Here is a 22,348-nt window from a genome sequence, read left to right as displayed (position 1 = left end):
TCAGCTCTTGTTTTTGAGATATAGCTTAAAATCGGTTTTTACGAGTTTAACCCAGACTTTCGTTATTTTCGGATACAAACAAATATTTTTTTGTGGGTTTTTCGACATTAATCTATTAAGGAGATGTTGTACGCTCGATACAAATCATTTTTGAAATAGTTATGGTGAGTATATATCAAAAAATATAGAAAATATACGACGGACCTTGTAGAAATTGCATATTTTGAGTACTTTAAGCTGTAATTACGTCATCGGGGGAAGTCATAGGATCTTCATATGGCAATGCGGATATGCTTAGGGTGTCTACTATATAGTCCAGTATTCAAATATATAATATAAAGTTCATAGCCCCCATGATTTGGCCATAACCTAAAAATCGCAATGAAGACTGCTAAAGGGAATTAATTTACCAGTGATATCATTACCACATAAGCCATTTACTTTTCAATGGCAGTCTTCATGATGGTTTTTAGGTTATGGCGGAATCATGGGCGCTATGAACTTTATATTATACATTTGAATACTGGATTATATAGTAGACACCCTAAGCATATCCGGAGTACCATATGAAGATCCTATGACTTCCCCTGATGACGTAATTACAGCTTAAAGTACTCAAAATATGAAATTTTTACAAGGTCCGTCGTATATTTTCTATATTTTTTGATATATACTCACCATAATTATTTCAGAAATGATTTGTATCGAGCGTACAACATCTCCTTAATATATAAATGTCGAAAAACCCACAAAAAATATTTGTTTGTATCCGAAAATAACGAAAGTCTGGGTAAAACTCGTAAAAACCGATTTTGAGCTATATCTCAAAAACAAGAGCTGATGGAGAAAACGCGGGACCGGATTTGAAAATAACTCGCCGATTTCATCTAGAAACAACTGCAACTTCGTCTGAAACATTCAACTTTTTCAATTTTGTTGAGCAGTGTTATTCTTACAATCAAATGCTGTGTTCCAGAACCTGCTAAAAGCTACTATTTTTTACTACGATAACATTTTTTCCTTTATGTTATCGGAAAAAATTTTAAAAATTAGTAGATTCTTGCAGTACTGGAACAGACCAAAAACTATCGATTTCAAACAGCTGACAAATCAACTTGGGCAAGGCGAATCTACAATAACCCAGCAAAAAAGTTTGGAAGTAGTGCAATGCAGAGTTATGATTTCAATACATCTTTCGATGCAGTCCACACGGAGTTATGAAAAATGCACTCTGCTCGATACATTTTAAAAGCACTCGCTTATAGATCCCTAGCCAAGCAAGCCAATTTTTTGATCCCTACAGTCGCAGTCTTTTTTTCTGAACACAAGAAAGAGTTTCTAAAATTATAAGAATTTGTGTAAAAAAAATAAAGAAATACAAACTAAAGATACGAACATTGCTGTAATTCACGAGACGCAAATTATTTTTGAAGTGGAGTTAGAGTTTTTTTTTGGAAATCTGAACTGGAGTTGGAGGAAAAATGAAAAACCACTTGGATGATGAAGCAATATCAGTTGCGTGACACAAAAAGCAGAGCAGAGGATGTAAACTCAGTTATGATCAAATTTAATGGAGAGTTTTTATAATTTGTATTAGTGTAATAAAGTTAATATTCTTGTTTACACGAATAAGAAATGTATTTTATTTATTTTGGGATATTTGCAATGGCTTGCATTTTATAGCATCTTTAGACTGCATTTAAATTCAATCCAAAACACTACATCAAAAGCTGTGATTTGGATCGAAAATGGAGTGCATCCTAGCTGTGTGCCGTGGAAGCAAAATGGAGTGCATCCTAGCTGCGCGCTCTCTTGTAAAATTCATAGGTGAATTCATAGGAAAAGATGTACTCCAGCGGCAATTGTTCTAGTGATTTAACTGCATCCGCGGATGCAAACTTTTTGCTGGGAAACACCATCATGGTACAATTACAAAGGTAGATGCATCGGCGAATTGCTACAACAAAGCAACTTTTTTGTAATGTAAACTGTCAAAATTTTCACCAAATGGTCTTATGTTGTCTCTTTTTATCGCTTGTGTTTGTCTACAAAGTGTAGACATGCTATCTCTTACTTACCGAATCATATGGTTTTTTGTTTTGATTTTTCATGGCGAATTTATAGTTTTTTTGACGTTTTAGATTCGATCAGCTGGGCTGGGGCATCTACCTTTCTAATTGTACCATGGCCTCAGCCCAGCTGATCGAATCTAAAACGTCAAAAAACTAGGAATTCGCCATGAAAAATCAAAACAAAAAACCATATGATTTGGTAAGTAAGAGATAGCATGTCTACACTTTACAGACAAACACAAGCGATAAAAAGAGACAACAAGAGACCATTTGGTGAAAATTTTGACAGTTTACATTACAAAAAAGTTGCTTTGTTGTAGCAATTCGCCGTTGCATCTACCTTTGTAATTGTACCATGCATGGCACGAATGGAATTATTCGAATTACAAATGGAATTATTCGAATTTCAAATGGAATAATTCGAATTACAAATGGAATAATTCGAATTACAAATAGAATAATTCAAATTACAAATGGAATAATTCGAATTACAATTGAAATGTTTCGAATTACAACTGGAATTCTCGAATTACAAATAAAATATTACGAATTACAAATGGAATTCTCGAATTACAACTAAAATGATTCGAATTACATCTGTAAAAGGTGTAGAGATGTTTGCTTATGGGTACTTTACACGATATGTTTTTTACATATGAGTTGTCACTTTGCATATACATTTCATATGCAAAAAACATATCGTGTAAAGTACCCATTATCCTACACGATATGTATTTTACATATGGGTTGTCACTTTGCGTATACATTTTGTATATAAAAAGTGAGAACCCATATGTAAAATACATATCTTGTAAAGTACCCATTAGTTTAAATAGTTTTTAATTCATTTATTAAATTTACATATATTTGTATTTCATTAAACCAATATTTATGAGACTTCAAAGCATATTGATATTTTATATTTTTGTTTACAATTTTCAAAAATGAAGTTGACCTAGTATTACGTACAACAACAATATTCTATGTGGTTGTTTCATCGATTATTGTACAACAACACTTGCTTTTACCTGTAATAATTGTACCATGGTAATACTGCAAAAAACAATCTGACAAATTGTTATTAAATATGTGGTTTACAATTTATATTAAATAAAAGCTACATCCAATTTATTTTTATTTAATATTTTTCTACTTTTCCGCTTCTGTTTTTGTGTGTTTGTGTTTACAGTTATTTGAAAAATGTAAACAATAGGATTATGACTTTTTTACAACCTCATATCCCTGTGTCATATTTGGATGAGCTTTTGCATAATACTATGTTTACATTTACGAAATCCACTCGATTTCAACTGTGAATTCCATTGCTCAAACGTCAAATGAAATCCAATCGATTTCAGATGAGATTTCATTTGACGTATACACAAAGGAATTGACAGATGAAATCGAGTGGATTTCGTAAATGTAAACATAGTGTAAGATTAGATAAAATCTTAATTACAAGGTGATTCGATAGAAAAAATCTCACTCACAAAAAGCTTTAAAAGTTTTTATAGATGAGCTTTTTGGAAAAAATTTTGGAGTCACTTTAAGCACATAAATAACTCAAAACAGTCGTTAAAGCCATACGACATATCCAGAATGACATAAGCATTAGTTTCTCACCAATTTTATAGTCATATTATAACATATATATCATCTTATCATATATAGCTTAATTCCATGTATCACATACATTGAAAGTGGTTTGTGCGGGATCTTTTTCAATATTTAAATGGAATAAAAATTATTTTAGTCATTAATAGGCAAAATGTTATTTATTCGTGCAAGAGGAAAAAATTTTTGGAGCAATTTTTTTTCATTTCATAGGATTTTCAAAAAAATTGTCAAAGTGGTTTGTGCGTGATATTTTGGAGTTTATTCACTCTCTCAATCATTTTTGAGAAAAAATGTCATAAAGTCATAACCCTAGTAAATAAACGACACATGAACATAGTTGCCAATATTGGTACAGACTGCAATAGTTGCATTTTTAGGAGCAAAAAGCAGTGTTGTATATCAAAATATTTCGATTTAACATTTGATTTAAAACAAATCCAATGCCAAGTTTACACTTGCGCTCAAAAATCCACTGGATTTCACGAAATCCTGAAATACACCCTGGTGTTTACACTAATTTTTTTTTTGATTTCAAACATATCACAATGACCAAGGTAGATGCATATGTGCAGATGATCGAACCTGCATTTTCAAAACAAGTTGTTGTAAATGGAAGTAATCATCAAAAATTGAAGTAATCACGACAATATAGAACTTTACAACTTTATTTGGAAAATTATCGTAAACTTATCTATAATCGTATTAATTGTGTATAATACTAACAAATGCAAAAAAAAAAAAGAAATGATGTTATCGTTGAGACATCATAATAATAAATGTTGATAGATAAAAGTTGTGATCAGAACCCGCAAAATATTAATACTTGCAGAAGTTTTCCCGTTTAGTGCTAAAAATGCGTTCCCGTACTCCGAAATCTAGCAAGATTTGATTTTATCGTTGAGACATCATAATAATAAATGTTGATAGATAAAAGTTGTTTTCAGAACCCGCAAAATATTACTACTTGCAGAATTTTTCCCGTTTAGTGCTAAAAATGCGTTCCCGTACTCCGAAATCTAGCAAGATTTGCACTCTTCTCCTGTTTTCTGCCATACAGTTTGGCCTAGTAGAAACTAGCAGCATGTTCATTGGCATCTAAATACGATAGCTGATACGTTGATTTTGACATTTTTTTGTAAATAATGTGAAAAAAATATTAAATTACTTTGTTACAATGCTATTCTTCATTGTGTTCCCGTACTTTTTTAATGGTAATGTTAGAAAAAAGAGCGAATTGTCAAAAATTGCTTCCCAATACAAATTTCTTAAAAAATATAGGAACAAAAAAATGACGGAAATTGCAAAAACTCCAGCAGAAATGTCAAAATCAACGTATCAGCAATCGTATTTAGATGCTAATGAACATGCTGCTAGTTTCTACTAGGCCAACATTTTATGGCAGAAAACAAGAGAAGAGTTGTTACTCGCCGGCTATCCGCTGAATAAAATCAAAGCATAAAATCGAATAAAAATACAGTATAGTCTCGATAATCCGGACACCACATGTTTCGGCGGTGTCCGGATTATCGAATTGCCCGGATTACCGAGTAGTTACAAAAACGTATAATTTTATAAGTTAAAATCATTAATAGCGGATGTTTACTAGATAATATCATGACATTTAAGCAAAACGAATTCATGTTAAGCAAATAAAACGGTTTGCGACCATTTTTAGACTGGGAGCAGCTATCCTGGCTATAAATTTACTTCTTAATTTTACTCCTCCAGCGTAATTTAGGTGAAATTTCTCTACTATTGGTGTATATTTATTCATAGTTTTTTTTAGGATATAAACTTCGTAGCCCATGTACGGATATTGATTTTCAGAGTTCATGGAACACGAGACTCTTACGACATGAGATATAACTTCAGAATTCGCACTCATGCACTCACCTCATTATGGTGAATATATGTTAGCCCTATCTATGAACATCAGCAACTGACTTTATGTCGTCGACGAAAACAAAAAATGTGTTGTTTTCTATTAATGTTATAATCTTCGAATAGGACAATATATGTAGATTTTGAATCTATTGGATGCGTAATTACGAGAATGCAACAACAATCCGTAGTTGCCGGTAATTTTGTACATCAAAGAATGAAAATAAAAGGACTCAACTTTTTTTAATAATTTATTGATATTTCTATACAAATAGTGGGATTCTCTAACTCATTTTTTTGCGTTACTAAAAACTAAGCTATTAATCGTAACGCTTTAAATATTTTAAACATTTCTAGGTAAAATAGTTTCGGAATACATTACATGCTCCCAAGGGAAATTTTCAGTAATCAGAAGGCTAATGAACTAATTCCTTTAGAGGAAACGAACATCCAACATAGATTTTTAGGGGAAATAGGCTACCCAACGCTGGGTTTAAAATACTGTTGCATATCATAGTCATCCATCAATGGTTGAACGGTAGAAAAATCATTCGGCAGATTCAGATAGTGAATTCCATATTGACTGTATAACTGAGTCAAGGTGAAACGGCGAGATGTAAACCGAAAACTTTGAAAAACATAATTTTTCTTATTTGTACACCAATTGCTATTGCTAAGAACGAAAACGTCTATGAAATAAAAAAGAATCTAATGCTCAAGACGGGAAAAAAATGTTGATGTCCGGATTATCGAGGCACGAAAAATATGAGTCTACAATGTAAAAAATTCTAGTGTCCGGATTACCGCGTTGTCCGGATTATCGAGACTATACTGTATATGAAAAATATACGAGGTCGGTTTGGGCATGGTAAGATAACAAATTTGCCTGGCTAGCTCATCCAGGAGGTAAGTTCTCAACCCGTTATTCTTCAGCTCGCGAACATATTAAAATAAACATTCCATGCCACGGAAACCAAACGTTTATTAAAAGTAGAGTTGATTTTAAATTATATTGCAAAGGTCAATTCTAAGTCATTGAAGCACCTTACCTGTGACCATTTGTGGTATGACGAGGACTAATGTCATACCGAGGTACACTTGTCCCACCCTGTCGCCTATGACATTGTATGTACCTTTAATTTACAATGCACCTTAATGTGACCTTCAAAACCTAAAAGCCTTGGTTACCCAACATTCCTTTTAAATGCGAAGTCAGTTTAGCATTTCATATTCATAACAAAATTCATTTTATTGAACATAATTCATAATAATAAAAAAAAATAATTAATTAATAATAATTAATAAAAAATAAAAAATAGAAAATCATTAAGAAAAATTATTAAATTAATTAAAAATAATATAAAAATTAAAAAAAAAGGAAAAACTATGAAAAAAGGCTAAATGTCAAAAATGTCAATCAAAAATGACGTCAAACATTCCAGAATAATGCTTTCAATTATTTTTGTAAATTCACTTCGCAATTTACCAATGTAAGGTCAGGAATGCCCTTTAGAAGATTTGGAATTTTCCAGTTTTGTTGATGTCACTATGCATTAAAACACAAAATCAGTAAAGATTCACTTCGGGCAAACATGCATATTTTGCAATGTCTTACCTTGAAAATAATTCAAATTTTATTGCAATAAATGCAAATTCATTTGGGTGGCTTGAGGTCTTTGCAAAATGTCACAATGTAATATTCACTTATTAATGATCTTATTATTTGTAGGTCTTCATATTAGAATATTTTTATTTTTCCATTTGTTAGCACTATACTGTTATTACGATATATAGATAATTTTACGATAAAGTTCTATATTGTCGTATATTTTTATGGCTAATTCAATTTACAACAACTTGTTTTGAAAATTCATGTTCGATAAGCTGCGCATATGCATCTACCTCGATTATTGTGATATGTTTGAAATCAACAAAAAATAAATGTAAACACTGGGGTGTATTTCAGGATTTCGTGAAATCCAGTGGATTTGGAGCGTAATGTTTGGTTTACATTTACGAAATCCACTCGATTTCAATTGTCAAATCCATATGTTAAACGTCAAATGAAATCCAGATGAGATTTCATTTGACGTTTGAGCTATGGAATTGACAGTTGAAATCGAGTGGATTTCGTAAATGTAAACTTAGCATAAGTGTAAACTTGGCATAATGTGCCGTTTCCACGGTACGTCTTTCGTTCTCTGTTCGTTGTTCGACCCATAACTACGAATAAATTACTTATTTCCCCACACAAAATTCTGTGACCAAAAGACGATTTTTTTACGTTGTTCGAGTAGAAATACTCTCTGAACGACGAATAAAAAAGTCCCATCCCTAACAACTGATGGAATTTATCGAAAAAAATTAATTGTGACATGTCTAAATTCAAAAATGAAAAATTTGTTAAAAGCACAAACAATTTTAGAAAAAAATTAATGATCTTAACTTTTTATATAGATGCAGAAGGAAGAAGGTTGTGTTTCCTTCTTACTTCCACCCACATTTTTTGTCCATTAGTTCAAAACCGCGTAAAAAATCAGAAACAAAAAGGAAACAAATAACTGAAAGTCTGTATACACAAACATTGTTTTGGCATGTCTCTCTCTCTTTAATTTTGAAAACAGAAACATATAAAAATATATTGAAAATACAAAATTATTCGGAATTTATGGAAAAAATTAATGAAAAGTGTGTAGTTAAATATAGAAGATGCATTTGAAGGAAAGTCTATTGCTTTTCCGATTCATTTAATGTATATTTTAATGCTCTGTTCCAGAACCTGCAAGAAGCTACTATTTTTTACTACGATAACATTTTTTCCTTTATGTTATCGGAAAAAATAGTAAAAATTAGTAGATTCTTGCAGTTCTGGAACAAACCATATGTGTTTTCGGTTCAAATTTACGTGAAAACAAGGAAACAAAAATGAAAGAAATTTTGTTTTTGTTTCTGTTAATTACGAATGGTGTCGTGGAAATGGGTTAATTCGTGTACGACGTTCGACAGGCGAACAACGTAATTGAAACGCTCGTGTGAACATACCCAGCAAAAAGTTTGCATCCACGGATGCATTTGCCGTTGGAGTACATCTTTTCCTATGAATTCACTTAAGAATTTTACAAGAGAGCGCGCAGCTAGGATGCACTCCATTTCGCTTCCACAGCACACAGGTAAGATGCACTCCATTGTCGATCCAAATCACAACTTAAGAAGCAGTGCTTTGGATTGAATTTATATGCATTCTTCGGATTGCATTTTTAATCAGTCTAAAGATGCAATTAAAATGCAAGCCATTGCGAAACATCCCAAAATAAATAAAATGCATTTATTATTTGTGTAAAATAAGAACACAAAGAACTTTATTATATAAACACAAATTAAAAAAAGTTTCCATTAAATTCAATCACATTTGAGCTTACTTCCTCCGTTCTCGATTTAATCCAAGTGCATCTGATTTTCTTTCATCATCCTAAAGTTTTTTTATGTTGCCTTCCCATCACTAGCTCAGCTTTCAACATGGAAATTTTTTCGACTCCATTAAAAATTTCCGTCTCGTGAATTACCGTAAAAATGTTCGCAACTTAAGTTGTTATTTCTTTATTTTATAACAAATTCTTCGAAATGTGTACACTCTTGTTTATCTGTGTAGGGATCAACCAACTGTTATTTTCTGTAGGGATCTATACAGCAACTGCTTATAAAATGTATCGAACGGAGTGCATTTTTCATAACTCTGTTGGACTACATCGAAAGATGTTGTGAAACCATAACTCCAATTGCACAACTTCAAAATTTTTTTCTGGGTGACATTAGAAGTTGTTACATCAAATCATACCAAACGTCAAATTTGTTCACAAGAACGCATTGGTGTGAATTGCTTGTTTACATTTTGTATGAGATTTTATTCACAACAATGAATTTTGACAACTAGTATGATGATCAGCTGTTTTTGGCGTTACACCTTTTTATTCCACCATGGTCTGTTCCTTTACTTTTTAAAATGGTAACTTCTTTATTTGCAAATTCGTTTTCCGAATATTAGCGATCAATGCAATTTAGTTACATTTAAAAATTATACGTAATTTGTTTTCAAAAATTATTTATTAGATCTGCAAATCCCTCTCTGTGTCTCGCTATGCTTAATAAGTTTGTCTCATCTCGAATACCAGTCCATTCCTTGATATTCTCAAGCCATGTTAACTCCTTCCTTCCTCTTCTTAAGTCCAATTTACATATGCACATTAAATGATTTCGTTTTACGAAATCCTAGAATCAAATGAAGTGTATTTACATCTGTTTTTTTGCGTCATTTGCTTACGCACACAATCGCACATACACACTTATACAATAACACAAACACACGCACACAATATATTTATTCAGAGAAATAGGAATTTCAGAACACGAATGTGTATCAAATAACTTAAATTAATTCTAAAAACAAAAAATAATAATTTTTGCAAGTTTTTTAAACATTTATTTTTACTATTGTCATCGTTTGAGTATTTTTGTTTTTCTACAACACACACAAACAAACAAAGACATCATAAAACAGTTGCATTTTTTGATAGTTTATGACAAAAAAACAGGGCTGCTTATAATAGTATGGTGTTTTCGTGCGTTGTTTAGAATAAATGACGCAGCTATCGTCATTTATTTTTGTATAGTAAATGACGCAAAATGTTGCCTGTTTTAGCAAATAAATGACGAAACAGCTCCAAATGACGAAAAAGTTGCTAATGTAAATTGGACATTAGTTTCTTTTAATTTTCGATGGAGGTTGAAATCGTCATGAAGTTTTTGTGATCTTTCAATCTCCAGACATTGGTTTTTTAAATATTCATTTTTTGCAACGCGAATAGGTGCCTGATTTTCTCTATTCAGCTCTCAATATACTTCATAATTATTATTTTTATAGTTGTTATTTATTGTTGACCTGTTGTATGGTAATTTATATTTGATGTATATTTCGGCTAAAGGTCAGTGAAAAGACGTTGTTTGTGTTTAGTTTTAAATTTTTATTTTTGTTCCAATATTTCGGTTGACTTCGTCAACCATCTTCAGGGATAAACTACAAAAAGAACAATCATTTACAATTTGATAATAACAATTATAACACAAAGATTACATTTAAAGAGAAAAGCTTCTGCTTTCTTACGCCGTTTGAGCTAAACTAAGTTTTTCTTTCTTGTTGTCTTGAGTGCTTGTTGACTAAGTTCCTGTATATGTGTGCACAGTGGTCAGTATCAGTTTTATAGTTCATTCTAATGTTTGTAGGGGTATTTATTATGTGCAACATTTCTAAAGTATATCGTCTTTTGTAATTGCTTTCTTGCGTTAATATATCCACATCTATGAAATTTGGCGTATGTCCAGTTAATGTGCAATGTGCTGCTAAGGCCGTCTTTTGTTCTAAGGGTTTGTCCGTATTTTGATCCGACTTATGTCCGGAAAGTCTGGTTTTTAGTTTTGTTTTAGTTGTACCAACATATACCTTAGGGCATATGTTGGTTCCGTCTCCATTGCACTTGATTCTGTAAACAACATTACACTTATCCTCCTTTTTTAACTTCGATTTTGTTTTGCTAAATATGTTGTTGACGTTGTTCGTAGTCCTTAGAGCTAACTGGTAATTGTCCTTATTATATATATTGGAGTTCTTAAACCTCTCTGAGAATCCAGGTACATAGGTAATCGCTTTGTATACTTTTGCTTCTTTGGTTTCCTTGACAATTCTATGTTTTTCTTTCGTATGTTTTATTAATTCTTCTATAGTTTTATGTGGGAACTCATTTATGGCTAGAATCTCGTAAATCTTTTGTTCGTTTGTTTGATGAAAATGTTCGTCACTTATGCTTAATACTCTATTAATAAAGTTTGTGGCTGTATTGATTTTTACTCTTCGTGGATGTTTAGAGTTGAAATTTATTAGACGTCCTGTGGCGGTTGGTTTTTGGTACCAGTCTAGTGATAATGAGTTTCCTTGTCGAATTATGACTGAGTCCAAGTACGGCAGTTTTTTATTTACTTCCAATTCATGGGTGAACTGTATGTTTTTGTCAAAGGAATTTAGGATGTTTAAAGTGTTGTCAATTTCGGTTCTCTTCACAATGCAGAAAATGTCGTCTACGTACTTCGTTATTAGTTTTGGTTTATTCGTCATCTTTTCTATTGCAGCGTCTAATAATTCCTCCATTACGATGTCAGCAATAATCGGTGACGCTGATGATCCCATTGGAAGTCCCTTTCTCTGCTCGTACACCTTGTCATTATATATAAAATATCTAGAGTCTTTGATACAAAGAGTCAATATTTCCATAAAAACGTCCTTCGGTATTTTGGTGTGTTCACTTATAAGGTTCCACTGTTCCTTTATTGTCCTTAACGCTAAATTTATTGGTACGCTAGGGAATAACGACACAACATCAAATGATATTAAAACTTCGTCCTCATTGATAAATGTATTTTTAATTCTCGATTTTAGATCCAATGCGTCTCTGATGTTGTATTTTGAATGTTCGGTCAGATGTTTTAAAATTGCTACTATATATTTGGAAAGTCCATACGTCGGTGAATTAATAGATGAGCAGATAGGTCTTAGTGGTATTCCCTCTTTGTGAATTTTAGGGAGGCCATATATTCGTGGCGCAACTGCTGTGTTAGTGATCATCCTATTTTTCTCCATGGCATTAATTATATTCATATTAAATAATTTTTCCGTCAGTTTGTTGTTTTTGGTTTGAAGAGTCGATGTTGGATCTCGTTTAAGTCTTCTATATGTACAAATATCTCGCAGTATTTCTTTCATTTTTGCTTCATAATCATCTTTGTTCATCGCAACCGTCTTTCCCCCTTTATCGGCATTCAATATAAAAATGTCTTTATTTTCCTTGAGGAATTGTTTTGTTCTACCCACTGTGTCAATTACAAGTTTATCTCTTTTACTTAATTTAGTCCGTTGTAAGTGGTCGTCAATAAGAGAGACTATTTTCACTCTCGCATTTTCCTGATCCTCTTTGTTGTCAAGTGTTTGTATGCATTCTTCACTCTCAGCAATGACATTCAACAGGGGGAATGCTGTTGTTGTTGTTGGCAACGCATACTTCGGTCCCATCGACAGTAACCACTGCACATCATTCGGTATTGTTTTGTTTGTGGAGTTGTAGAACCAGTCGTTGCTTTGCATGTTGAGTTGTTTTTGTTGAGTTTCTTTTAGTTTCTCAAACTTTTTGATATGTCTTGTTTTATTTTTCTTATCATAACTCTCTTGGAGTAATTTTTCACTCTCCATGTAAATGTTGTAGTCTCTTTCATCCATTAAATATTGAAGTTTCTCATTAGTTTCTAGCATAATCGTTTTGTTTTTGTGGAGTTCTGTATGTTTTTGTTGTATTAGTAATTTGAGAATTTTGATGTGAAAATTGTAGTTGTGCGTTTCTAGCTTAGTTAATAAATTTGGCGGTATTTTGTCATTTGCTTTGAATATGTCATAGGTTGTTTTTGTTGTATTGGCTATAAAGTTTGGTATTAATCCCAGGTTCCTACATTTGATTAGGAATGTTGTTGAAGCTTTCAGATTTGCTGTTTTCTTATTGCATTTCGAATATTGTTTGGTTTTGTTAACAGTATTTATGTTATATTTTCTTCTTATCTCGTTGTATAGATGCATTTTTGTAATTTTTCTTTCACTTTGTATTGCGGTGTGCCTTCCGTGTTGTTTGTTGTTGTTATTTATTGTTGACCTGTTGTATGGTAATTTATATTTGATGTATATTTCGGCTAAAGGTCAGTGAAAAGACGTTGTTTGTGTTTAGTTTTAAATTTTTATTTTTGTTCCAATATTTCGGTTGACTTCGTCAACCATCTTCAGGGATAAACTACAAAAAGAACAATCATTTACAATTTGATAATAACAATTATAACACAAAGATTACATTTAAAGAGAAAAGCTTCTGCTTTCTTACGCCGTTTGAGCTAAACTAAGTTTTTCTTTCTTGTTGTCTTGAGTGCTTGTTGACTAAGTTCCTGTATATGTGTGCACAGTGGTCAGTATCAGTTTTATAGTTCATTCTAATGTTTGTAGGGGTATTTATTATGTGCAACATTTCTAAAGTATATCGTCTTTTGTAATTGCTTTCTTGCGTTAATATATCCACATCTATGAAATTTGGCGTATGTCCAGTTAATGTGCAATGTGCTGCTAAGGCCGTCTTTTGTTCTAAGGGTTTGTCCGTATTTTGATCCGACTTATGTCCGGAAAGTCTGGTTTTTAGTTTTGTTTTAGTTGTACCAACATATACCTTAGGGCATATGTTGGTTCCGTCTCCATTGCACTTGATTCTGTAAACAACATTACACTTATCCTCCTTTTTTAACTTCGATTTTGTTTTGCTAAATATGTTGTTGACGTTGTTCGTAGTCCTTAGAGCTAACTGGTAATTGTCCTTATTATATATATTGGAGTTCTTAAACCTCTCTGAGAATCCAGGTACATAGGTAATCGCTTTGTATACTTTTGCTTCTTTGGTTTCCTTGACAATTCTATGTTTTTCTTTCGTATGTTTTATTATTTCTTCTATAGTTTTATGTGGGAACTCATTTTTGGCTAGAATCTCGTAAATCTTTTGTTCGTTTGTTTGATGAAAATGTTCGTCACTTATGCTTAATACTCTATTAATAAAGTTTGTGGCTGTATTGATTTTTACTCTTCGTGGATGTTTAGAGTTGAAATTTATTAGACGTCCTGTGGCGGTTGGTTTTTGGTACCAGTCTAGTGATAATGAGTTTCCTTGTCGAATTATGACTGAGTCCAAGTACGGCAGTTTTTTATTTACTTCCAATTCATGGGTGAACTGTATGTTTTTGTCAAAGGAATTTAGGATGTTTAAAGTGTTGTCAATTTCGGTTCTCTTCACAATGCAGAAAATGTCGTCTACGTACTTCGTTATTAGTTTTGGTTTATTCGTCATCTTTTCTATTGCAGCGTCTAATAATTCCTCCATTACGATGTCAGCAATAATCGGTGACGCTGATGATCCCATTGGAAGTCCCTTTCTCTGCTCGTACACCTTGTCATTATATATAAAATATCTAGAGTCTTTGATACAAAGAGTCAATATTTCCATAAAAACGTCCTTCGGTATTTTGGTGTGTTCACTTATAAGGTTCCACTGTTCCTTTATTGTCCTTAAAAGTTTGAGAAACTAAAAGAAACTCAACAAAAACAACTCAACATGCAAAGCAACGACTGGTTCTACAACTCCACAAACAAAACAATACCGAATGATGTGCAGTGGTTACTGTCGATGGGACCGAAGTATGCGTTGCCAACAACAACAACAGCATTCCCCCTGTTGAATGTCATTGCTGAGAGTGAAGAATGCATACAAACACTTGACAACAAAGAGGATCAGGAAAATGCGAGAGTGAAAATAGTCTCTCTTATTGACGACCACTTACAACGGACTAAATTAAGTAAAAGAGATAAACTTGTAATTGACACAGTGGGTAGAACAAAACAATTCCTCAAGGAAAATAAAGACATTTTTATATTGAATGCCGATAAAGGGGGAAAGACGGTTGCGATGAACAAAGATGATTATGAAGCAAAAATGAAAGAAATACTGCGAGATATTTGTACATATAGAAGACTTAAACGAGATCCAACATCGACTCTTCAAACCAAAAACAACAAACTGACGGAAAAATTATTTAATATGAATATAATTAATGCCATGGAGAAAAATAGGATGATCACTAACACAGCAGTTGCGCCACGAATATATGGCCTCCCTAAAATTCACAAAGAGGGAATACCACTAAGACCTATCTGCTCATCTATTAATTCACCGACGTATGGACTTTCCAAATATATAGTAGCAATTTTAAAACATCTGACCGAACATTCAAAATACAACATCAGAGACGCATTGGATCTAAAATCGAGAATTAAAAATACATTTATCAATGAGGACGAAGTTTTAATATCATTTGATGTTGTGTCGTTATTCCCTAGCGTACCAATAAATTTAGCGTTAAGGACAATAAAGGAACAGTGGAACCTTATAAGTGAACACACCAAAATACCGAAGGACGTTTTTATGGAAATATTGACTCTTTGTATCAAAGACTCTAGATATTTTATATATAATGACAAGGTGTACGAGCAGAGAAAGGGACTTCCAATGGGATCATCAGCGTCACCGATTATTGCTGACATCGTAATGGAGGAATTATTAGACGCTGCAATAGAAAAGATGACGAATAAACCAAAACTAATAACGAAGTACGTAGACGACATTTTCTGCATTGTGAAGAGAACCGAAATTGACAACACTTTAAACATCCTAAATTCCTTTGACAAAAACATACAGTTCACCCATGAATTGGAAGTAAATAAAAAACTGCCGTACTTGGACTCAGTCATAATTCGACAAGGAAACTCATTATCACTAGACTGGTACAAAAACCAACCGCCACAGGACGTCTAATAAATTTCAACTCTAAACATCCACGAAGAGTAAAAATCAATACAGCCACAAACTTTATTAATAGAGTATTAAGCATAAGTGACGAACATTTTCATCAAACAAACGAACAAAAGATTTACGAGATTCTAGCCATAAATGAGTTCCCACATAAAACTATAGAAGAATTAATAAAACATACGAAAGAAAAACATAGAATTGTCAAGGAAACCAAAGAAGCAAAAGTATACAAAGCGATTACCTATGTACCTGGATTCTCAGAGAGGTTTAAGAACTCCAATATATATAATAAGGACAATTACCAGTTAGCTCTAAGGACTACGAACAACGTCAACAACATATTTAGCAAAACAAAATCGAAGTTAAAAAAGGAGGATAAGTGTAATGTTGTTTACAGAATCAAGTGCAATGGAGACGGAACCAACATATGCCCTAAGGTATATGTTGGTACAACTAAAACAAAACTAAAAACCAGACTTTCCGGACATAAGTCGGATCAAAATACGGACAAACCCTTAGAACAAAAGACGGCCTTAGCAGCACATTGCACATTAACTGGACATACGCCAAGTTTCATAGATGTGGATATATTAACGCAAGAAAGCAATTACAAAAGACGATATACTTTAGAAATGTTGCACATAATAAATACCCCTACAAACATTAGAATGAACTATAAAACTGATACTGACCACTGTGCACACATATACAGGAACTTAGTCAACAAGCACTCAAGACAACAAGAAAGAAAAACTTAGTTTAGCTCAAACGGCGTAAGAAAGCAGAAGCTTTTCTCTTTAAATGTAATCTTTGTGTTATAATTGTTATTATCAAATTGTAAATGATTGTTCTTTTTGTAGCTTATCCCTGAAGATGGTTGACGAAGTCAACCGAAATATTGGAACAAAAATAAAAATTTAAAACTAAACACAAACAACGTCTTTTCACTGACCTTTAGCCGAAATATACATCAAATATATATTATTTTTATATTTTCGTCTCTGGTCCATCAAATTTAATATATCTTGTGTCATCCATTCCTTGTTTTTGGATCGTTTATAATACCCTAGGGCGTCTTCTGCTATGAGCTTGAGTTTATTTTTAACATCGTTCCATATGTCTTCAACTGTTTCGATATTGATTGCGTTTAGTTCCTGGTTCATCCGGTATTTTAGGCTTGTTTTCAAAGAGATATCGTTAAGTTTTGCTACGTCGAGCTTTCGTCGAGATTAATTAAATTAATTAATCGAGTTAATTAAAATAAAATCTATTTGATTACGTACAATGTGACCTCTTCTATCTTATGGGTACTTTACACGATATGTATTGTTACGAATGTAACTGATAGGTTTAATTTAATTTAGTTTAATTTCCGTTAATTTAAAAATTTGAATTGTAACGTAACGTTTTATTACGCAGTTATTTTATTTAAGCAACAACAACTACCATGTAGAACTCTCTTCATCATTCTAGTCGTTACATTACCTTTGGTTAATGTTCTTTTGTTTGTTTTGCCATAATCATGTAATTATCGTTTAGTTTGTTACTTCTTTTCTTGCATTTATTTGTTGTTGTAATTACGTCATTGATCATCCCCCATGTATGTGAGTCTGGTTGTTCGCTTAGTCGATGGTCAGACTAGCAAGGTTTCATGAAACCAATTTCGTTAAAGTTTCTTTTCAAATTTCGTTAATGTCCACACACGTTAACGTGAAATTTAAGATCTTTGCGTGTCCTCTTTATTTTACCATTCGCGTTTGTTGTGTTTCTCATACCAATAAAAACAAAAAAAGACATAAATAAACCAAAAAACAACACAAAATAATTAACATTAACAATTAAATTAATATTAATAGTTAAATTTTCTCTATTTCATTAATTAAATGTTTTTATTAAATATATGTATTTATGTTTGTTTTGTTGTTAACGTTTGCTTGAGAAAATACAAATGAAAGAAAATTGAAGAAAAAATCTTGCAACGAAGAACAAGAAGAGGCAACACAACAAACACAGAAAACCATGTACATGGGTTTCACTACTTCATACCCCTCGCCTATAAACTTGACGTCGCCATGTTGAAATCGTGCTAGTCTGACCATCGACTTAGTGCGACTGTGTATCTGTGTTGTACATATTCGAGGAGTTGCCAGACATTTTCTAGAGGACTCTCGAACAGGGAGACTTTGGGATATAAATACAGGGGAACTGGCAATGACGAGTGTGTTGTGTTTTAAGCGTTGAACTGAACAGATCGGTTAAAGAATAGCTGCGTGCTAACTAGAGACTTGCTGTGTGCTTAGTAATTAAAGTCGGTTCTGAATAAGTGTAATAAAGTAAATAAAGCATTGTAGAAACGTAATCTAAAACGAACCCTGTTTTATTTTGTACAAATCGTATCGGGGAATAAAACAACGTCTACACGGAGATTAGTTAAATCTAATTCCGTAACAGTATTTTACATATGGGTTGTCACTTTTTATATACAAAATGTACACGCAAAGTGACAACCCATATGTAAAATACATATCGTGTAATGTACCCATTAAGGTGATTTCCAAGTGTACAGCCTTCTTGGGGGGAGACAGAACATTGTATTAGCTATGTTCATTTTGTGTTCTTGACATAACTGAACTAGCCTATCCCCTCTTTCGTTCCTTTCACCTAGTCCGTATAATCCTGTTATTCCAGATACTCTTTCCCTCCCTATTTTAGCATTAAAATCGCCTTGAATTATAGTTATTTCGTGTGGCTTTGTCATTTGTAACAGATCCCCAACTTCTTCGGAGAAAAATTCAATTTCGGCATTGCTTTTATCAGCAGTGGGTGCATATATTTGAATAATGTTTATATCAATAGGCTTGTATTTTAATTTTATAAGCAAAGATCGGTCAGATTTTGGGATGAAGCCTGTTATACACGGTGCCACTGTATTCTTTACGATTATTCCCACTCCATTCCTACGATTTTGATTACTATTGCCTGAGTGGTAGATTTTCATGTTTTTAGAAAAAATTCTCCGTTATCAGCCACCATGTCTCACTTATTCCGAGGATATCGATATTTAATCTTTCCATTTCAGATATAGCATTCGCGAGTTTACCAGATTCGTAGAGACTCCGTACATTCCATGTGCCAATATTTAGGTTTTGATTTGTTTTACCTCGGGGTATTCTTAGCACCCTCGTATTACCGGAGATTGAGGGCCATGTTTTGTTTCTTAACTTCATAAATTGTTTGGTTTTCAAGGAAATATACTTCTGAAGGGTTTAAAGTTTTCCATCTATATTACAAGCCGAGTACAGACGCTTCTTTGCTGCCGCTTACTGTAAGACAGACGCACCTTAGAGTGGTTTTGTTAGAGGTAGTTTACACTATCTATCAATGTCATATGACACGAAATAAAAACATTCCATATCTACCCACGGAGGCAATGTGGAGACGTAATTTTATTATATTTTTGCTGGGGTGGACGCACAGAATAAATGGCGTAAGGAAAATCTCCAATATTTCACATATTAGTGAATATTTAACGATGGAAAATTTCATGTCATATGACATTTACATATAGTGTAAACGCGGGAGGTATTTCATTTCCTTTCTACCACCCATATCTGGGAGGCGTTCGCTATCCGCCACCTGCGACGCGTTCTCTAGGGGTTACCACCCCCTAAGAAAAAATGGAAACATTGGCAGAAAATGCTAAAAGTGGTGAATTGCCCTCATATAAATTGCATGCTTTTTAAAGTCAGTCTGTGTTTAGACGTTCAAGCTGGAAAGGCAAATTTTCTTCTTCTCTTTCTTTTTAATGTTTGTGTCAATTTTCTGATTCTTCTTCGCACTCTTTTTATCGTTTGATCATGCAAAGGCAATACTAAGGCGATATTGCTTATAACATTTAAGTAAAGATCATTAAAAATTAAATAAATACATTTGTATATGTTTACTATTACATTTTACAGATAATTTTTTGTTCAATTTATTTTTCATCACAAAAGTTTTTAATTCAAATGTATGCGTTCTTGTTTATTTGCCGGCGGAGAAAAGAAAATGCAAAAGAAATCTGCAAAGAATAAAGAAACAAAACAGAATTTGCGAGTACAGGGGTGTGTGTACCCATTCGTATTCCTCTCTACTCCTTCGCCCATAAACTCAATTTTCTTTCCCATCAACTTTCCCTGTATAAACACGGACTAAGGGAACACTGTAGGTTCCCAGCAAAAAAGTTTGGAAGTAGTGCAATGCAGAGTTATGATTTCAATACATCTTTCGATGCAGTCCACACGGAGTTATGAAAATGCACTGCGCTCGATACATTTTGGAAGCACTCGCTTAAAGATCCCTAGCCAAGCAAGCCAATTTTTTGATCCCTACAGTCGCAGTCTTTTTTTCTGAACACAAGAAAGAGTGTTAAAATTCTAAGAACTTGTTTTATAAAAATAAAGAAATACAAACTAAAGTTAGGAACATTGCTGTAATTCACGAGACGCAAATGATTTTTGAAGTGGAGTTGGAGTTTTTTGGAAATCTGAACTGAAGTAGGAGGAAAAATTAAAAACCATTTGGATGATGAAGCAATATCAATTTCCATGTCATAAAAAGCAGAGTAGAGGAAGTAAACTTAGTTACCATGGTAGAACAAGAAAAGGTAGCAGCAATACCCAGCTGACTGAACTGGGCTGTAGTGTTAGTGTCAAATTCCATACGACATTTTATATATTTATTTCTATGTTCGATGTATATTAGGGACATATATTTTTTGAAGAAAAAAATTATTCATCTGAAATAAAAACAATTTCCCATAAAGACTCCTTCATATCATTGACATGTAACCTCCTCCAGGTCCGAACGACATGTCGCACACTAAAACACCACTTATAGAGGCGGTACAATATTTGTCAATATGTGTGGTATTTTGTTAAACTTGAAAATAATAAAGCCCTAATAAACATGTGCTTCTTGTTTTTAAAAACAAAAGATTGAAACACCTTCTCTTTTTTCAATGAATTACGAGCGACCCCAAACATTTTTGCAAGAATTCTACTTCCTGCGTGATATTGTGCATTTAGTGGAATGATATGGAAACATTCAAACTGAAAATCTAACGAGTTTTCATTTATGTTTTTCAAAATATTCAATCAAATGTGAAAAATTATTAGTTTTTTAAATTCCAATAATTTATAGACATTTCCTTATTTTGTTTACATTTATATTTGGCACTAACGTTCCAAACAAAAACAAATTCCTTTGTGGTTGTTGTTCGAGTTGTATTTGTTGTAGTATTAACCCTACGATCCATAACCAGGTACCCGGGTACTTTTTTTAACTTTAAAGTGCTGCTGTTCCTTTATTATTGAAGATATCAACATGAAACTCCGGATCATCAGAGATTTCGGCTAAACTTAGAGACTGGATAAAAGTTTATCAAATTTGGATAAATATATTAACTAATAAATGCGTTTAAAGTTTTTGTATACGGGGGTCCATAACCAGGTACCCGGGTACTTTTTGAACTTTAAAGTGCTGCTGTTCCTTTATTATTGAAGATATCAACATGAAACTCCGGATCATCAGAGATTTCGGCTAAACTTAGAGACTGGAAAGAACTTTATCAAATTTGGTTAAATATATTAACTAAAAAATGACTTTAAAGTTTTTGTATACGGGGGTCCATGACCAGGGTACCCGGGTACACAAATAAAAAAACTCAACATTTTCTACCTAAAAACACAAAACCAGTCCTTTGCTTGTGGGCCTTTCTAGCCTAGAAAATGCTCATAGAAACCAATTTTATCTTACAAACATGAAATTTGTACAGTTGAGATGTAAAAACTAAGCGATTCTAATAATTTGTACATATAAATATTATTTTATTTGAATATAAACGAAAAAACTTCTTTTGGGTACCCGGGTACCCTGGTTATGGACTCCCGTTCGTCCAGGTGGTTATGGAGCGTAGGGTTAACTTTACCTTGTATTTGTTCTACCATGCTTAGTTACGATCAAATTTATTGGAGAGTTTTTATAATTTGTGTTAATGTAATAAAGTTAATATTCTTGTTTTACACGAATAAGCAATGTATTTTATTTATTTTGGGATATTTGCAATGACTTGCATTTTATAACATCTTTAGGCTGCATTTAAATACAATCAAAAACACTACATCAAAGGCTGTTATTTGGATCGAAAATGGAGTACTCCTAGCTGTGTGCCGTGGAAGCAAAATGGAGTGCATCCTAGCTGCGCGCTCTCTTGTAAAATTCATAGGTGAATTCATAGGAAAAGATGTACTC

Source organism: Musca autumnalis, unplaced genomic scaffold (assembly GCF_047663935.1).
Source record: "Musca autumnalis isolate F117 unplaced genomic scaffold, ASM4766393v1 scaffold_2, whole genome shotgun sequence".
Classification (NCBI taxonomy): domain Eukaryota; kingdom Metazoa; phylum Arthropoda; class Insecta; order Diptera; family Muscidae; genus Musca; species Musca autumnalis.
The sequence above is the reverse complement of the archived record's forward strand: the minus strand, read 5'-3'. Positions refer to the sequence as shown.